Source organism: Pristis pectinata, chromosome 1 (genome assembly GCF_009764475.1).
Source record: "Pristis pectinata isolate sPriPec2 chromosome 1, sPriPec2.1.pri, whole genome shotgun sequence".
Taxonomy (NCBI): domain Eukaryota; kingdom Metazoa; phylum Chordata; class Chondrichthyes; order Rhinopristiformes; family Pristidae; genus Pristis; species Pristis pectinata.
Window position 1 is genome coordinate 66,533,882 of NC_067405.1, and position 19,343 is coordinate 66,553,224.

At 39.3% G+C, this 19,343-nt stretch overlaps 1 protein-coding gene across 7 annotated transcripts in view; it reads left to right on the forward strand.

Annotated features, from left to right (window-relative positions):
- Positions 1-19,343, forward strand: part of hdac4 (histone deacetylase 4) — a 317,998-nt gene that overhangs the window by 29,082 nt on the left and 269,573 nt on the right. The gene's annotated exons all lie outside the window — the stretch shown is intronic.

A 19,343-nucleotide genomic window follows, 5' to 3' on the forward strand; every position in this document is an offset into this window, starting at 1 on the left:
GCCAGATTTTGAGGTTACCTACCTCCTAGATAACCATTTGTATTCCAAATGCTGAAAATCCACTACATTGAGGGTGACCCTGTAACCTGAAGAGTTAAAGGATTTGAGCCGCATTTGAGGGAAAAAAGAACTTGAAGAACTTGCATTTTCAAAAACGTGGCTTCCTCTGCTTTTTTGATCTATTTTTGTTTTAAATGTATGCTCTATAACTTGATCAATTTTTAATTAATTTCAACCATTTTCAGTTAACAAAAAAGCTATATTAAATAAGTGGCCCAGAGCTAGAGTAGTGTTCGGTGGAGGGGGGGGGGGGGGGGGGGGGGGGGGCGGGTGCGGTGCGGACTGGGGAAAGCAGAAGAGCAAGTCTGTAACATGCTTCCAAACTTTTGAAGGAAGGATTGGATTGAATATGAGGCATATTTTTTTTTTGGAATGACATTTTTATTTTTGCCATGATTGTTCATGTGAAGCCTGTAATACTTGCAGTTTATAAATCTATACAATAAACTTTACTGTGACTGTCTTTTCCTTAATATTGCCTTTGTTTATCCTTACAACACCTCCCACTAAACTATTTTTCATTTTCCTCTTCTGGCGATAGTGGTTATAGTAATTTGGCTGGATCTTGCTGAGTAAATAAGTATGTTAATACCATATAATGTTATTAAAGAACAAATTGTTCAACAAGTACAGGGGATTGAGATATGCCTGAGTTTCAAATCTCTAGGACTGAGTTGCATTGCTCTGGCATTTGCTTGGTACAAATGGCATCTTGTTTTTATCCTACCTGTTATTTTTGAAATATTTGCATAATTGGCTAGTAAACCAATTGTTAAGCAGGAAAAATACTTTTGAACAGAACACATGTTGATCTAATGCCAATTAACCTTCTTGAAATAATTTAAACTATTCAATTTCATTCTTGCATGCAGACATGTATAGTTTTAGATTATTTTAAGATAGTAAATTTTTAATTATTCCGTTTTTTTGTCTTTTTGCTATTAATGCGGTGTTCTCTTTATTTCACTTCTATATCCGATTTGACTCTAAATTAGTGTTGACAGCTCAGGGTTGGAAACCTTCCAGGAAATTTCATTACATGTTATGTCTGATGTAAAATGTTGTATGATGAGATCATATTAATAATTAACCTCCAACCAGTAGCAAAACAGCCTGGCCAGGCTGGTAAGGGCTCCCATCATGGCCTTCAGATTAAATTAGGCATTGGCTTCATGTCATGATTTGGGACTTCACTAGCATTAAAGTCCATCTCTTGTCCCCATACATATGACAATCACCTCAACCCAAATTGCAATTACAGCATCTGCCCTACCCCCCCCCAAAACTGGGGCCCAGTGCAGAGGGAGAAGGTTTATCTTTTGGTATTGGGTTATTATTGTCACTTGTACTGAGGTACAGTGGAAGAACTTGTCTTGCATACCATTCGTACAGATCAATTCATTACACAGTACAGATATATTGAGTTAGTACAGAGTGCCTTGAGGTAGTACAGGTAAAAACAGTAACAGTACAGAGTAAAGTGTCACAGCTACAGGGAAGTGCATTGCAGGTAGGCAATAAGGTGTAAGTTCATAACAAGGTAGATTGTGAGGTCAAGAGTCCATCTCATCATATAAGGGAACCGTTCAATAGTCTTATCACAGTGGGATAGAAGCTGTCCTTGAGCCTGGTGGTACGTGCCCTCAAGCTCCTGTGTCTTCTGCCTGATGGGAGAGGAGAGAAGTGAGAATGACCCGGATGGGTGGGCTCTTTGATTATGCTGGCTGCTTCACCAAGGCAGCGAGAGGTATAGAGGGGAGGCTGGGCTCTAACGTGCTGGGCTGTGTGTCACAGAAACCAGCCTCCCCTCCATGGACTCTGTCTACGCAGCTGTACTTCACTGGTGCATGCATTGGATAAGAAAGTGTATCCCTCATGTTTGTCAACTGGATTTGTTCAATTTCTGCATATGTGTACTGCAGGCTGAATATGCAGACTCTGCTGCACACTGACAAATTTATCTTCTGGGTTACTCTCAGTTGTTTTTGGGAAACTCCTAGACATTCTGGCATGGTTGTAACCCTACATTAAATAACTATATTCCCTTCATCATTTGTTCCTTTCTCAATTCTGAAACAGGATTGTATAAAGATGGTAAACCTTGTTCCACAATTCATTAGGTTGTCCATAATCCATTTGAGTTAAAGCTTCCAGAAAGATGGGCTGCAAAAAGATGCAGAGACAAGTTTAAATAATAGCATGCGCTATGAGTTGCCCTGCTTCAGGAAATCTTGGCTGTTTGACATCTCTAGGGAGCCATGGAAACTTGGTTAGGGAGAAGATAATGGATATGCAGATAACAAGGAAGAAATTGACACTGGACTTCTGTTCTTAAAAGAAAGTGAACAAGTCTGGGCATTATTTTTTTGAATGAGTTGGACTTGATCTGTAAACTGATGAGTCTTGATTTTAAAAAGATTGAGCTGTTTCAAAAATGTAAAAAAATAGTATTGATATACTTTAGAAATTCTTGAGCTTGTGTGTGTATCCTGATTTTTCTTTCTGTTTGGCATAAATATTCATGGTTGAAGATAAGTAACTATGGGTAAACACAATAGCTTGTTGTGGCCCCATTAGGTGCTCATGCATCCAGAAGGAGAAGAGAATAAATAGGAAGATGGCTGAATAGCATGTTTTCACCTTCAGACTGCAATAAAGCTATTAATGATAATGGGAGGTTACATTATGCTGGGCATTTATAACTAGAATTTGTTAGTATTGTCATTAATTGCCAAAGGTATTTACTGTGAATTCCGGACAGCAAAATGACTTGATTGCGCACTGGTTTTTGACTATCGAAAGGACCGAACATACTTTTGAGACCTTGATTATTTGATTTTGTGGGGTATTTTTATGTAGGATTTGTTTATTGTATCCTGATTATCTTGCACCATGTGCAAGTGCTCATCTTCAGAAGCAAAATGTTTTTTTTTGTTTTCCATTCAGTGGTAAGGCTGGCATCTGTTGCCCATACTGAATTGCTTTCTGGGCCACTTTGTGAAATAAGGAGTCGTCCATTCCGTAAAAAGAGTTTCCCTATAGGCCAGACCTAATAGAAATATAGATTTCCTTTCTTTTTGTGAAATTTGTGATGGTGGCCTGACCACAACTATTCTTATTTTCCCAGCTGCATTTGTGGAATTCAAACTTGTGTGTCCAGATTCAAAACTGGCATCTGGATTACTAGTCACATAAGCATTACACTAGCATATCTACATAATTTGATTGCATTAGCTATTCCAATAAGAAACATGTATCATGACACATACTCCCATATTAAATATGGATGCCGACATTGATCACAAGGTCACAGAATCAGCCCACAAATGCAGTAAGTTAATTGCTTTAAAATAAATTCAAGTCATGTAATAAAGGAAATTCGTGGCCTGGTTTTGTGAACCAAGAGGGTCTGGGTTTGAATTCTAGTTCCAGAATGACATAACCCCCTTCCTTTCAGCAAGTTTCTTGAAGTGGTATTGGTGGCATTTGTGGTTAAGTCCTAGATTTCCTGTTGGTTTCAGTGCTTGACTGAAGGGGGCTAACAATGCCATCTGTAAGATCAGGAGGCAATGAAAGACAGAAATACAAAAGATAAAGTTGCCATCGCAAGAATATTCCATTCAAAATTATTTTTTTTTACAAATACTACCATAGCAATATTAAAGTCATCTATAGATCAAGATGAATTAATGAGTTGCATTGAGTGTAAAACAAAGTATCTCAATGAATGAGGCAATGCTTACTTGGTACTCAGCCTCTGAATTTGCTTAAACATGAACATCATCTGTGTACTGCAACTCAACTACTGAAGTTGGGTGGCTTGGTTACAAAGTGCAGGCAGAAAATTGAACATTTTGCTGTACGTCCTGTGGATTAGTTCCATACCTGTGGGGTAGCACTTTGCAGGTGAGGTGCAGCATAGCTGCAAAAAAGTTTGGAAAAGAATGCTGAGGCAATGAAGCAGTCTTGCTTGACACTGCTATGTACTGATTAGGATCATGGCTTGCATGAAGTGAATGTAACATAGAGACAATCTTCTGCAGGCAGCTGAGTTTAAGGAAGGTGTTCCACAGCCTCTCCCAGTTTACAAATGAAAGGTTTTAGTGAGGTTAAAAAAGGCCATGAATAATGGTTGGTGCTGCTCGCTACATCTTTCTTGATGCCGTTGGATGATAAAGATCATGTCCCCTGTGCTTCTAGGTGGACAGAATCCATGCTGCGATTTGTGGAGCAGCTCCTCCAGTCGTGGGAGGAGACACTTGAGGAGAACCCTTATAGTAAGCTTCCCTGTGGAAGACAGCAGGAAGACCCTTGTGTTGTTATCATAGAAGGATTTGATTTCTTGCTGGAAGATGGTCATGATAACTGTGTTTCTGAGGTCTCCTGGCATATCCTCCTCTTCCCAGATGTGGACAGTGAGGTTGTGGGAAACTTTAGTGGTCAAGTGGGTAGCTTTTGAAGAGAGAAATGTTTAAAGTTTCAGGTAGATAACCTTTCATCAGAACATCATTTCAGGATTTGGATGACGGAATTAAGTGTAATCAGTGTTTCTTATGGATGTGACTAGTTGACCACAATGTTGAAGGATAAATAACAATCAGCAAGAGATAGGACAGTGAGATAAAGCCACCATTTGTATCATTTACAGAGACAACCCCTTGATGGGATCCATTACAGTGGTTCTAAATCAGGGTGCTCAATCTTTTGGGCTCAGTTACTCACACTCAGATTGGAGCAGAAAACCACAAACCAAAATTGTTGCTGATGTCTCTGTGTGCATGAAATGCAAATTCAGAGACCACTGGACTGGTGGAATAATGTCAAGCAGTGTATAATTGTTGAAGCCGAAAACTGTCAATGCTGGAAATCCAAAACAAAAGTAGAAAATGCTAGAAGAACGTAGTAGATGGACAAACTATTTCGAGAGAAACTATCAATGTTCCAGGTAAGCAACCCTTCATCAGAACTAGATGTATGAGAAAAGAAACATTGTTTTTCTAGTTGCAGGAAGGAGAGTGAAGAAAATGGAGGGCACGTCTGTGATGGAGTGCAAACCAAAGCTATCCATTACATAATACCACAGTTAGAGACAGAAAAGAAACAAAAGAACATTTTGAAACTGAAATGCCCAGCAATATCTCTGGGAAGGGTGGGAAACTTTTAACTGAAATCATTGAATTAATTATTGAGTTATGGGGACTGCAATGTACCGAGATGAAAATTGAGATGCTTTTCCATGAATTAATGTTGATCATCATTAGAACTGTATAGGAGATCAAAGACAAAGGTTGGAATGAGAATGGGATAGACAGTTAAAGTGACGTGCAACTGGAAGCTCAGACAGAATTGAGGTGTTCAGCCAAGTGATCACCTAATCTACTTTTGGTTTCTTCGATGTAGAGGAGACCACATTATGAGTACCAAATGCAATATACTAAATTGGCAGTATTACAATGGAATAGCTGCTTGGTAATTGGTTTATTATTGCCCTATGTATTGAGGTACAGTGAAAAACGTTTTTGCATGCCATCCATACAGATCATTTCACAATGTCAGTACTTCGAGGTAGTACAAGGGAAAAGTATGGTGCTACAGTTACAGAAAAAGTGCAGTGCAGGTAGACGATAAGGCGCGAGGCCATGATGAGCTTTTTAGAGGTAGAAAGAAGTGGAGACAGAGTCCATGGAGGGGAGACTGGTTTTTGTGATGTGGTGAACCGTGTCCGCAACCTCTTCACTTTCTTGGGGTCTTGGGCAGAGCAGTTGTCATACCAAGCCATGATGCATCTGGACAGGATGCTTTCTGTGGTATATCTATAAAAATTGGTGAAGGTCAATGGCGACATGCAGAATTTCCTTAGCCTTCTGAGGAAGTAATGGCACTGGTGTGCTTTCTTGGCCATAGCATCTACATGATTGGACCAGGGCAAGCTAATGGTGATGTTTACACCTAGGAACTTGAAGCTCTCAACCATCTCCACCTCAGCACCATTGATGTAAACAAGGGTGTGTGCTCTGCCCTCCTTCCTGAAGTCAATGACCAGCTCTTTTGCTTTGCTGAAATTGAGGGAAAGACATGTTGTCATGACAGCATGCCACTAGGCTCTGTATCTCCTTTCTGTACTCCGATTTGCCGTTATTTGAGATTTGGCCCACTAAGGTAGTGTCATCTGCAAACTTGTAGATGGAGTTAGAGCAGAATCTGGCCAGATAGGGGGTAAAGTAGGGGGCTGAGGACGCAGCCTTGTGGGGCACTAGTGTTGAGAATAATCGTGGCGGAGGTATTACTGCCTACCCTTACTTATTGCAGTGTGTTAGTCAGGAAGTCAAGGATCTCGTTGCAAAGGGAGGTGTTGAGTCGTGGGTGTAAGAGTTTGGAGATGAGTTTGCTTCACCTGAAAGGACTGTTTGGATCCCCAGATGGTGGGAAGGGGTAAAAGTACAGGTGTTGCATCTCTCGCAGTTGCATGGGAAAAGGTTGTGAGAATGGGAATGGATGGAGGAAGGAACCAGGGAGTCATGGAAGTATCAGTCCTTCTGAAATGCTGAAAGGGGAAGGGAAGATGTGTCTGGTGGTGGCATCCTGTTGAAGTTGGTGGAAATGATGGCAGATAATTGCTTTAATGGGAGGCTTGTAGGGTGAAGGGGGGTTCTGGCTACACAACTCCACTACACTATTTCCAACAACATACAGTATATTATATGTAAAGAACAGCATCTCTTTCGCCTGGGTACTTGTGGCACTTCGGAGTCAATACTGAATTTAATCAATTTCAAATAACCTATCGTTTTCTTTCTTTCCACAGATGCTGCTGGATACTTTCAGTTTGAATTTGTTCTTTATTTTGACTCTTTGTAACTGCAGGAATTTTAAGTATTGGTTACCTTGACAACTTTGGTGTGCACTTTATCACAGGCCTACCCTCTTCATTCTCTTCATCCCCTCTTCATTCTCTGAAACCTAAAATTAGCTTTTCTTGCTTTTCCTATTCTGATGAAAGGTCATTAACCTGACACATTGGTTTTGTTTCTTTCTTAGATACTGCCTGATCTGCCGAAATTTTTCTAGTATTAACTGTTTTTTTTTACAATGTATAATGGTTGTTGTCACTTGATAAAATTTGACTGTGCATGGGAAGTCCATTAGAACACTGAAGCTGTTCTTAACCAGAATTTTGAGGCCTGCTTTGGCAAAAGTTAAAAATCGTGGTATCCCATCCCAGGCCAATGCATCTTTCCTAAATGTGTTAACATTTCTCCATGTTTCGCCTAACCATGTCTGTATGTAAGTGTAGCATATCTACAACCTTGCATTCTTATCCTATAAATTTGAAAGTCAGCATACTATTACATTATTGATTTTCTTTGTCTAGGATTTTCAAATGTGGAAAAATACTATGAACTAGCTATGTGGCAGTGCAGATGGGGTTGTCTGAACTTCTACTCTTTTAACCAGGCAAAATATTGGGTGAAAACTTTAAAGTTTCCTTTTAATAAAGAATATTAGTCACAGACAAATGATCTTGGTCAGGGCCATACATGATTTCTACATATCGCTAGATATGTAATTTGGTGTGGCTGTACCCAGAGCTGTTCTCTTTATTGTGGGGATGGGGAGAGGAAATGATCAGTGTTGCTGGCAGGATATGGAACTGAGTCTGAATTGTTGTAACTTTATTCTGTTTGTGCTTTCACTGCCATTAAGTGGCACAGGGAAGACTGCATGGAATCTGCAGCTCTCCAGTAAGAATTAATTAAGAAACAGAAGCAGGTGTGAGCCATTGGGGCTTTCAAGCCTCCTCCACCATTCAACAACATTATGGTTGATTGTCTACCTCAACACCATTTCCCTGCTCCATCCTTATATCCCTTGACACCTTTAACATCCAAAAATCTATCTCTGTTTTGAATGCATTCAATGACTGAGTCTCCACAGCCTCCGGGGTAAGGAATTCCAACAATTCACTGCCTCTGCATGAAGAAAGTTCTCATTTCAGCTCTAAAAGGCTACCACTCACTTTGACACTGATCTGTAGTTATACTCTCAATAACCAGTTAAAACAGCCTCCTCAATTTTACCTTGTTGAGTCCTCTATGAATGTTGTATATTTTAGTGAGGTCACTTCTCGTTCTTCTTAACTCCAGTGAATGAAGGCCCAACCTCCTCACTTTCTCCTTGTATGACTGACCCATCATTCCAGGAAGCAGTCTGGTGAATGTTTGCTGCACTCCTGCTATAGAAAATGCATTTTCTTTGAGGTAAAGAGACTACAATTGTATGTAGTACTCCAGATGTGGTATCACCAAGGCCCTCTACAATTCTAGTAAGCAATCTTTAATCTTGTACTCAAATACTCTTTTATTTCACTTTTTTTTTGGTGAAAGTACATTGGCCATACCCCAGTTATTAAAATGCACCCATTTATGACTTTCTGCATTACATGCTGTGAGTGTCTGTTGTTTATTGGTTTAGAGGTCAACCAAGTGATTAGGTCTTTGCATTTTCACCAGTGCCACCATAGCCAGCTGGTGGAAGGTAGCAAGAACATCACAGTATAACTGGCAGTGAATGATATGAAACTTAAGTCATCAGTGAATCATCCCTTCTTGCTGCTGACATACGGACTTGACATTTACTGTTCTGATGTTGTAAACTTGTTTGCAGAAGCTATCCATCGCACAGTAGTGAGGCCCAGTGGAGTGACAGAACCTTGCACAGTGTAATGCATTTACATTACATTGGGGGGAAAAGTCCTGTCCATGAAATGGCTGAAAACAACTTTGGCAGCTGGTTGAGGCACACTCTGTTTAGTTAACTATCAAACCAGTTAAGGATTTTGAATGCTTCTGAATACCTTAATATTGAGAAATATTTAAACAACAATTGTTGTTAATTAGTGATTGTTAATTTACATTCAGTATTTAGGCTCCTAAGTTTTTAAGAACAGTTTTTTTTAACAAGACTGGTAGGATTAGGGAACCCTGGTTGACAAGGGATGTTGAGGCTCTGGTCAGGAAAAAGGAGGCATATGTCAGGTCTAGGCAGCTGGGATCAATCAAATCCCTTCAGGAGTATAAGGGATGTAGGAGTACACTTAAGAGGGAAATCAGAAGGGCAAAAAGAGGACATGAGATAGGTTTGGCAGATAAGCTAAAGGAGAATCCTAAGAGATTCCATGGGTATATTAAGAGCAAAAGGGTAACTTGGGAGAGAATAGAGTCCCTTAAGGATCATATTGTCATCTATGTGTGGAGCCACAGGAGATGAGTGAGGTCTTTACTGAATATTTCTCATCTGTATTTATTGTGGAGAAGGTCATGGAAGCTAGGGAATTCAGAAAATAGAATGGTGATGTCTTGGAACATATTTATATTGCAAAAGAGGGAGTGCTCGCAATCCTAAAGCACATAAAGGTGGATGAATCCCTGGGACCTGACAAAGTGTATTCTAACATTGTGGGAAGCCAGGGAAGAAATTGCTGAGACCCTGGCAGAGATATGACTTTACAGAGTTTATATGACATCATGAGGGGCATAGATAAGATAACTTTTTTCCCAGGGTAGGGGAGTCTAAAATTAAATGGAATAGATTTCGAGTGAGAGGGGAAAGATCAAAAGGGGACCTGAGGGGCAGCTTTTTCATACAGACGGTGGTGGGTTTATGCAACAAGTTGCCAGAGGAAGTAGTAGAAGTGAGTACAATATGTTTAGGTTTAGACAGGTACATGGATAGGAAAGGCTTAGAGGGATACGGACCAAACACAGGCAAATTGGACTGGCTCAGGTAGGCGACTAGGTCAGTATGGATGAGTTGGGCCGAAGTGTCTGTTTCCGTGCTGTATATTTCTGACTCTATAACTTGGGAGATTTTTTTTAACTCGCTATTCAATTTTTAAAACAAGGGATTTGAAGAAAACTTTAGATTTTGCTCTGAAATCTTTGTCTAAAAATAATTAGCACACTTAAAAAGAAAAAAAATAGATGTACAGTTTGAATTGAAGTTTGCATTAAAATGAATTTGGTTTCATTAAAAACTGCAAATATCAATTATAGTTTCCAGATGTAATTAAGCCCTTTGTACAGGAAGGCATTGATTTCATCTTATTGAAATGACAATGCAAATGACGGATATAGCTACTTTGTAAATCAGGTTTGCAGACATCATTTAATATTTATGAATGAGAATATTTTGTTTTTAAAATGCAGGTGTAAATCATTTGGCCCTACAAGCCTGCTCCATTCAACAAGATGGTGGCAGATCCTGTACCCTGTGCACTTTCCTATTGGATCAGCATATCCTTTGATATCACTAATATATCTAGAGAACTTCAAAAGTTTACATTCCTCTGCACCAAAAAATCTTTCCTCTTTTCAGTCCTTGTCCTGAGGCATTGCCCACTAGCTCTAGACATTCCAGGTGTCATTATCTTGTGATTTATTTGTTTAATAAAATAAAAACAATGTATTCTTCCAGGATATTCGTCAAGAGAAGCAAACAAGATCCCTGAGAGGTTTGGACATAATGTATCTGGAGAGGATGTTTTCTCTTGTGGGAGAATCTATAAATAGGCAATTCTCTCAAAATAAAAGCTCACCCATTTAAGACACAGATGAGGTGAATGTGCTTCCACTGGACTTCAGGAAAAAAATCTTCTTAAAGGCAGATTCTTGATGGGCAAGGTTACAGCAAGTAAGCAGGAATGTGGAGTTGAGGCTGGAGTTAGATCAGCTACAATGTTATTGAATTGGGGCACAGGCACAAGGGGCTGAGTGTTCCACTGAAAAAGAACTGGAAAGATTTCCATCAACATCTTTGAAGCCTCGTTCATCAGTCATCCAGGATCGGGTACAGGGAGGAACCTTGCCATGTCACAGACTCCAAGCTTGGATTAACCAGCTCTTTTTTACCTGGTAAAGCTCCTTATAGAAAACCTTGGTATTTTCCAACATCTTGCCAAATCTTATGCTGCACTCCACAGGATTGTCATCTATGAAGAAGAGTGCTTCTAGAATCTTTTCATAGAGGTAACCTACATAATTGGTTTGTTCCTCTTATGACCTCTTGCTGAAACTAACAGATCCTTGTTAGTGAGTTCTTCACCATGAGATTCCAATAATTCTTCCACATCTTCCTGGTCTGCTGTATCAAGCCCACCTCTTTGACTTATTGGAGTTGCTGGCCCACAGAATGGCAGACCAGAGTTTCAACCTGTACCATCCTTGCATGCTGCTCAGAACCATATAGCTGCTTTTATTAAAGCTGAATGACTGCTACTTCTACACTTTGTATAATCATATTCTTTCAGTAGAAATTTGTTTTTTATTTTCCATTCCTTGCTCCTCGTGCTGTTGAAGATGACAGGCTGATTCTGATTACTAGTATCAATGTACTATCCAATAAGCAGTTTATCTGAAAGTTCCTTGGGGATCAATTGTAAGAATATTCACTGCTGAATATACCATGGACCAAGTATCATGAATGCCACTACATTGTTATAGTCAGAGAGTGATTTGTAATAAAAACAGTTTTGAATATATCCAGGAAGAAAAGGGAGTGACTCCATCTGTGTGCCACTGGGGGAGAAAAAACAAAATTTTATTTTGAAATTGTATCTTTCAGTGAAGCTGTTTGGTTTTACTGAATGGTAATTCATGATGTAAGTCCCTTGAAGACATCAGTACACAAATCCTTAATGCTAATGTATAACATTCTTCTACTGACTATCACAATTGCCATTAACCTGGGGAAGTACCTCTAGTCCAACTTTGGGAAATGTAGTAAAATATTGCAGTGAATAGTTTTTCCTTTAATATATTTTCTAGCCTTGTGTAAGAATTTATCTGTATTGTCTATTTGCATTATTCCACTGAATCCATTGTTTAATTAAACTTTCTACATAATTTGAACTATGTGTAAAATAGACAGAAATTATATTTTGACATCTGCTTAATACCTGTTTTGTTGCTGTTGTTGGCTATTTTAGAAGTAAGTGTACTTTCCCTCCATATTCAGTGTATTCCATTACTTTACTGATGTGATCTTGTCCTGCAATCTCATTTTTAAAACAAAAGAGTGCAAAAGTGTCTGCAGAAATTTTGTTGGATATCACTGGGAAGAACTTAAAAAATATTTCTAGGTCGTTCTCACATCGTTAGTTTGATATCTTTTGACATGGCTTTGACAAATATTTGTTTAAAAATTATTTAGACTTTGCTTCTGTATCTGATTTCAAGTCAGGTTTGCTCATGGCTTGAAACTCACTGTGTGGTTAAGTTTTTAAAGAACCTTGAAGGAAAACTTGCAAGTTGGTGGTTGCTTTGTGGACATGTGCTGTTCTCTTCTTGACAGACTAGCAGTATCACAAAATGCTGGAAATGTTCAGCAGGTCAGGCAGAAATCTGTGGAGAGAGCAACAGAGTTGACACTTCAGACCAATGAACTTTCATCAGAACATCAGTTTTTCATCTTTCAACAGCAATACATGTGTAAAACTGGAAAATGAGTCTGTGACTTTCATATTTAATGTTCAATACAAATGTATTATCTGCCCTTAAATACAAAGACCAAAACTGTACATTGTACTCCAGATATGGTCTGAATTTTCCTATGTAATTGTATACAATTTTCCTAGCAATAAATGATACCATGCTGCTTTCCTAATCATTTACAGTAGCTGTTCCCTAGCCTTTTGCAAATCATGTCTTTAGGTATCTCAGAACTCTGCAGCCTCTCACCATTTAGAAAATGTTTTTTTTAATTCCTCCAACCAAAATGGACAATTCCACATTTCCAACATTATTTCATTTGCCAAACCTTTGCTCACTTATTTAACCTATCTGTATTCTCCTGTAGAATCCTTATGTCCCCTTCACATCTTACTCTCCTACCTATTTTGTATCATCAAGTTTGACATCCATACTATTTGGTGTCTTCATCCAATATCAGTTGTAAAGAGTTAAGGCTGCAGCACTGATCCCTGTGGCATACCACTTGTTACGTCATGCCACTGACCTTTTTATTGCCTGTTCTAAAAGGTAGCCACAGCATTTTCACTAATGATTTCCCAACCCAAAGATCAATCCTTGTTCCCTCCTCTTCATTTCTGGTCTTTTCCCTGTGACATCAATGGATGCAGGGTCACAGCTTCTGTCTGTGTGCCACAGATTATAATAGTACAACTGTACCTCTCCACAATTACTCAACAGAGCAACTGCTAGTACACTGATAGACTACTTGTGGGCCATCCGTCTTTGCCCAAAAGTCAATATCCTTAAAGAAGAAGCATCATCTTTGACCTGACATAAAATTCCATTCCCTCTGTCTCTCTTCACCATTTCTTGAAAAAATGATCTCAAAACCTTTTGTGTAGATCCAAATATGTTGGTTGTCCTCTTGTTTATTTTGTATGCAGCTACCTTTTGTTGCATTTTGTATTGGAAAAATAGTGCATAAATGGAAATTGTTAATGTGTGAATTGAATAAGTACTTTGCCCAGATGAAACATCGATTTTAAAAATTGCAGTGACTTCAATAAAAAAAAAGTAGCAGATCTATTTACGATAAATGCAACCTAATTCATGAGTTTCAAAAAAAGTAGTTGTAAGTGATATCCATCACATACAATGAAATGTAAGATAAGGGAACAGTTAAAGTTGGAGGAGACGTGTTAACCGATTCCTCACTTATCTTGCAAAGTTCTTAAAATCAGAAATGAAAACCTTTTTTAATATCAGAAAATAGGAATGAAAGTTACAATATAAAACAATGACAATAGAAACAATTTCATAGGAAGTGTATCTAATCCAAAGCAGACAGGCATACCCTTCATTTTTAAAATGGTTTATTCTCACACGTTTCACCTCTTTATTACTCTTCAGTTTTTGGCTGACCGTGATCTTAGTGGAGTTTCTTTGCATAGAATAGATGGAATTCAAACTGGTGTTTAAAAAATATTATGGGGAATAAGAGTACAGTGTATGTTGATCACAATCAGCTGTTGCAGGATTTTGCTGAATTATTAAATTATGAATGGTTAATGAATCTTAGTCAAATGGAATCTGAGATATTTCAATGCGTCAATAAGCAAACGTTGTTGGCAAGTTTTTGTTCCAATAATAAATCAAGGAGAATCAGGCCAAGGATGTTGCGAAGAAATTGAAATTTTTAAAATTACATTTCTGCAATTCTCTGCTGTTAATAGTAAGCACTACCAGATTTTGGGGTGGTGAACATTAAGAGAAAGAACCAAGTAAACCCAAAAGACTACAGGTACTCCCCAGGTTACGAATGACCAACTTATGTACAGCCTGTACATACGAACTAGTGTTTGGTAGACCAGTAGGATAGATTTGCTGGTTGCTGAGGGACTGCATTGCCATTTGGGAACTTGGTTTGTGATGATATCTGAATGACTGAGTCAATCACTCTGCTTTAACTACACATTGCTCTTGGTTGGCCTGTGTTTTTTTTATTTAAATACATTACTGGGCAGCCACATTTCTGACTTGTGAGCTGTTTGGGTTATGAACAGTTCACATGAACAGAAACCTGTCTTAACCTAGAGAGGAATTGTACACTGCTGCACTTTCCATCTGTGCTGTTTTAGTCTGTGTGCCTGCAGTAGTAGTCGTCTGAACTACTAGAAAGATATTTTAAAATATTTTGGGTCTTCATGGAAGAATATGTAGAAAACCTCCCTAGAAATAGTGGAGAACTAAAGGTCCAGGAGCTCAAAGAAATTAGCATTGGTGTAAAAAGTATTGGAAAATTATTCAGACTGGAAAGGCACTTAATCTCCAGGACCTGATGATATGCATCATGAGGGTTGAAAGAGATGGCTGGGGTTGCCATCTTCCAAAATTCATGGACTCTGAAATTGTTCCCACAGGTTGGAAAGTTGTAAAAAAGCAGACTGTAGCCTGACATTAATAGCAGAAAAAATAGTATTAAGAAAGTTTAACAGAGGATTTAGAAAACAAAAGGATTAGACAAAATAAACATGAATTTATGAAAACGGAATCATGCTTAATGAATTTGTTAGAGCTTTAAGTTGTAACTACAGAATTGATAAGTACAAACTAGGTGATGTGAAAGAAGTGTATTTGGACTTCTGGAAGGTATCTGATAATATGCATATGATTTTGGGGATAGTAATCTGGCATGGATATAGGAACTAATGGGTCAGTTTTGGGTGGATGTGGTGACTGGGATGCCACAGGGATTGATCCATGTGTATGATTTGGATGAGGGGATTAAGCGTAATACATTGAATGCGCACTAACTTTCGTTTCTCTCTGCATAGATGCTGCCGTTGTTTTGCCACTTGCACACCTGTGTGAATTTGTTAATAAAAAACATATTCATTGCTGATTTTTAAAATATGTTTTAAGGTATAGAGAAAGGGGAGGGGGAAATAAATGCAAAGGTCTATAAAAGGGTGGAGTCACTGGAGTTTAAATGACAATAGTTGATAGAATTGGGTGAATGAAGTGAATAACACAAGGTATGTGTGGGGAAGCTATCGTTAAAAGAAGAGGGTTATATCTGAAATCATGAGGGGGAGAAAGCTGTGAATTTTGTAACTGTGAACAGTATAAAGGCTGGAATTTCTGATTATTTGAAAATTATTGCATTTTTATTTGAAATGATAATACCTGACCATCTAAGAATTCATTGCACTTTGTTTTATCTTTAAATTTGTGTTCTCATTAGATTGCACATTTTTATTAGCAAACTTGGAAACATTACACTGCTTTCTTTCAATTAAGTAATTAGACATATAGTCATGTAGATTAGATATATCCGAGGACCCTGCACTGATTCTTGTTCCACCTGGTTATCTGCCTGCCAATCTGAAAATGTTTAAATCGTTTTTACTGACTTTCTATTCCGTGATCCTTTATCCATACTAATGGAGTATCTAAACTGCATAAGCCTTTATTTTGTGTAACAACATTTCATATGGCCTCTTGTCAAACGTTTTGAAAGTCCTTTTGTTTTAAAGAGGAAACTAATCAATGTAGTTTATTTGTGTGTCTCAGTACATCCTCCTAGCGGATTTGTCAAACATGATTTCACTTTGATAACCATGTTGACTGTGTCTAATCATATGATGATTTCTAGTTGTTACTCATTTCAGGTAGTGAATATTCACAGCTTTCTTCTCATAATTTCAAATATTATTCCTCAGTGATGGATTCCACCATCTTCTGACTTGGTATTGGTATTGGTTTATTATTGTCACTTGTACCGAGGTACAGTGGAAAAACTTGTCTTGCGAACCGATCTTGCAGGTCAATTCATTACACAGTGCAGTTACATCAAGTTAGTACAGAGTGCATTGATGTAGTACAGGTAAAAAAAACAATAACAGTACAGAGTAAAGTGTCACAGCTACAGAGAGAGTGCAGTGCAATAAGATGCAAGGTCACAACAAGGTAGATCATGAGGTCATAGGTCATAGTCCATCTCATTATATAAGGGAACTGTTCAATAGTCTTATCACTGTGGGGTAGAAGCTGTCCTTAAGTCTGGTGGTATGTGCCCTCAGGCTCCTGTATCTTCTACCTGATGGAAGAGGAGAGAAGAGAGCATGTCCCGGGTGGGTGGGGTCTTTGATTATGCTGGCTGCTACACCAAGACAACGAGAGGTAAAGACAGAGTCCAAGGAGGGGAGGCTGGTGTCCATAATGCGCTGGGCTGTGTCCACAACTCTCTGCAGCTTCTTGTGGTCTTGGGCAGAGCAGTTGCCATACCAAGCCGTGATATATCCTGATAGGATGCTTTCTGTGGTGCATCGGTAAAAGTTGGTGAGAGTCAAAGGGGACAAACCAAATTTCTTTAGCCTCCTGAGGAAGTAGAGGCGCTGGTGAGCTTTCTTGGCCATGGCATCCACGTGGTTTGTCCAGGACAGGTTGTTGGTGATGTTCACTCCCAAGAACTTGAAGCTGTCAACCCTCTCGACCTCAGCACCATTGATGTAGACAGGTGTATGTACACCACCCCCTTTTCTGAAGTCAATGACCAGCTCTTTAGTTTTGTTGACATTGAGGGAAAGGTTGTTGTCATGACACCATGCCACTGAGCTCTCTATCTCCTTCCTGTACTCCGATTCATCACTGTTTGAGATACGGCCTACAACAGTGGTATCATTTGCAAGCTTGTAGATGGAGTTAGAGCAGAATCTGGCCACACAGTCATGAGTGTATAGGGAGTAGAGTAGAGGGCTGAGGACGCAGCCTTGAGGTGCACCAGTGTTGAGAATAATCGTGCCGGAGGAATTGCTGCCCATCCTCACTGATTGCGGTCTGTTTGTTAGAAAGTCAAGGATCCAGTTACAGAGGGAGGAGTTGAGTCCTAGGTCTTGGAGTTTGGTGACAAGCTTGCTTGGTATTATTGTATTGAAGGCAGAGCTGTAGTCAATAAACAATAGTCTAACGTGTGTCCTTACTGTCCAGATGCTCCAGAGCTGAGTGAAGGGCCAGGGAGATGGCATCCGCTGTAGACCTGTTTCGGCGATAGGCAAATTGCAGTGGGTCCAGGTTGTCTGGTAGGCTGGAGTTGATGCGTGCCATGACCAACCCCTCAAAGTACTTCATGATGGTGGATGTCAGAGCCACTGGTTGGTAGTCATTGAGGCACATTACCTTGCTTTTCTTTGGTACCAGGATGATAGTGGTCTTCTTAAAACAGGAGGGAACCTGAGATTGAAGCAGGGAGAGGTTGAATATGTCTGCAAATACTTCTGCCAGCTGATCAGCACAAGATCTGAGCACGCGGCCCAGGACACCATCTGGGCTAGGTGCTTTCCTAGTGTTCACTCTTCAGAAGACTGATCTTACGTCCTCCACTGTGATCACAGGTTCAGCTGCGTTGGTGGCTGTCAGAGTGGATGGTGACAATCCACTTCCTTACTTGGACTTCAAACTAATTGGCTTTCAGTTTCCCCATGTGTTACCGTTCAATCGACTGGATCCATTTAGAGTCTTTGGAATGTTGGAAGTTCGCAACCAATGCATTCACTTTCTCTGCAGCTAGCTTACTTAGGGCCACAGATATAGACCAGAGGATTTGATGACTTTTAGTCCCATTAATTTCTGCAGTATTTGTTTTCTAATGTTAGTTTCTTCTCACTTTGGACCTTTTTTGGTTCTCTGCTAGTTCTGGTGCATTTATTGTCTCTTCTGTTGTGGAGACTGTGCTAAAATATTTCTTTCTCATTTTAGTTGTTTCCTTAATTTCTAGCATCATTATGATTATTTATCGTTATTAGTATTTCTCCTGCGTAGGCCTCTTAGGGATTCAAGTTTAGGAAGTATTTCAAATGTTTGCTATCATGTTTACTTCAAACCTTTTCATCTAATATCCCAATGTACCTTTTAAGTGGTCACTTTAATAGATGGCAGAAGTTATTTTTGCCCAAATTCATCCATCCAGAAAGGCACTGGAGCTCTCGTTCAAAATGTTTCCAGGTTTTTTGCCTTTTGGTCTAAGGTATCGAGGGTGGACAACTGTGTTCCAGCTCAGAAAACAGAGGTTGGAATGGTTAGTAAAAATAAATTTTGTGAACTGGAGTTGTTAAACTTTAAATATTTCAATTCCAAAATATAACATCAGGCATTTTGTCCTTGATGGTTGCATAAAGATATGATGATTCCATGAAATCACTCATAATGTTTTGTCTTCTATACCAAAATCAACAGCAGTGTTATAAGGGTAAATAGTGACTTGGGGATATGTATATGTGATTGAACACAGCAATCGATATTGCATGTGCATTTGTAAGAAGACTTGTGCTGAGCTTGCTTACTTCTGAGTAAGCCTCTGATTCTGTCTGGCTTTGTGATTTGAAGAATCTTCTCAGGTAATCCCCTGGAATCGAAGACAAACTGCTCCAGTTCTGGAGCTCTGAGGTGACTGATGAGGCCAATATGGGACCCTCAGATTTTATCATGAGGGGCAGAAGGTGCTTGACGAGACAGGCAATTATTTTGGGAGTTGATGCCTTCCTGCCACCTGATTGGTGGGCACCTGATGCAAAGATTTGAGGTCCTCTGTGCCATTCTAGATACTACTCCACTTGGAGTGGGCATGGTAAGAGGGGATGTTGTACATTTTCCAAGGAGAATTTCCTTGAATTTCTTCCTCTGGCCAGCTGGTGATCTGTTCTGGCGACAGCTCAGAATACCGTAAAACTCTGCTAATCAGCTACCTAATTGTTTGGAAATTCTGATGATTTGGCATGTGGCTCACCAGGTAATGTGTCCTGTGTTCCTTATAAGCTG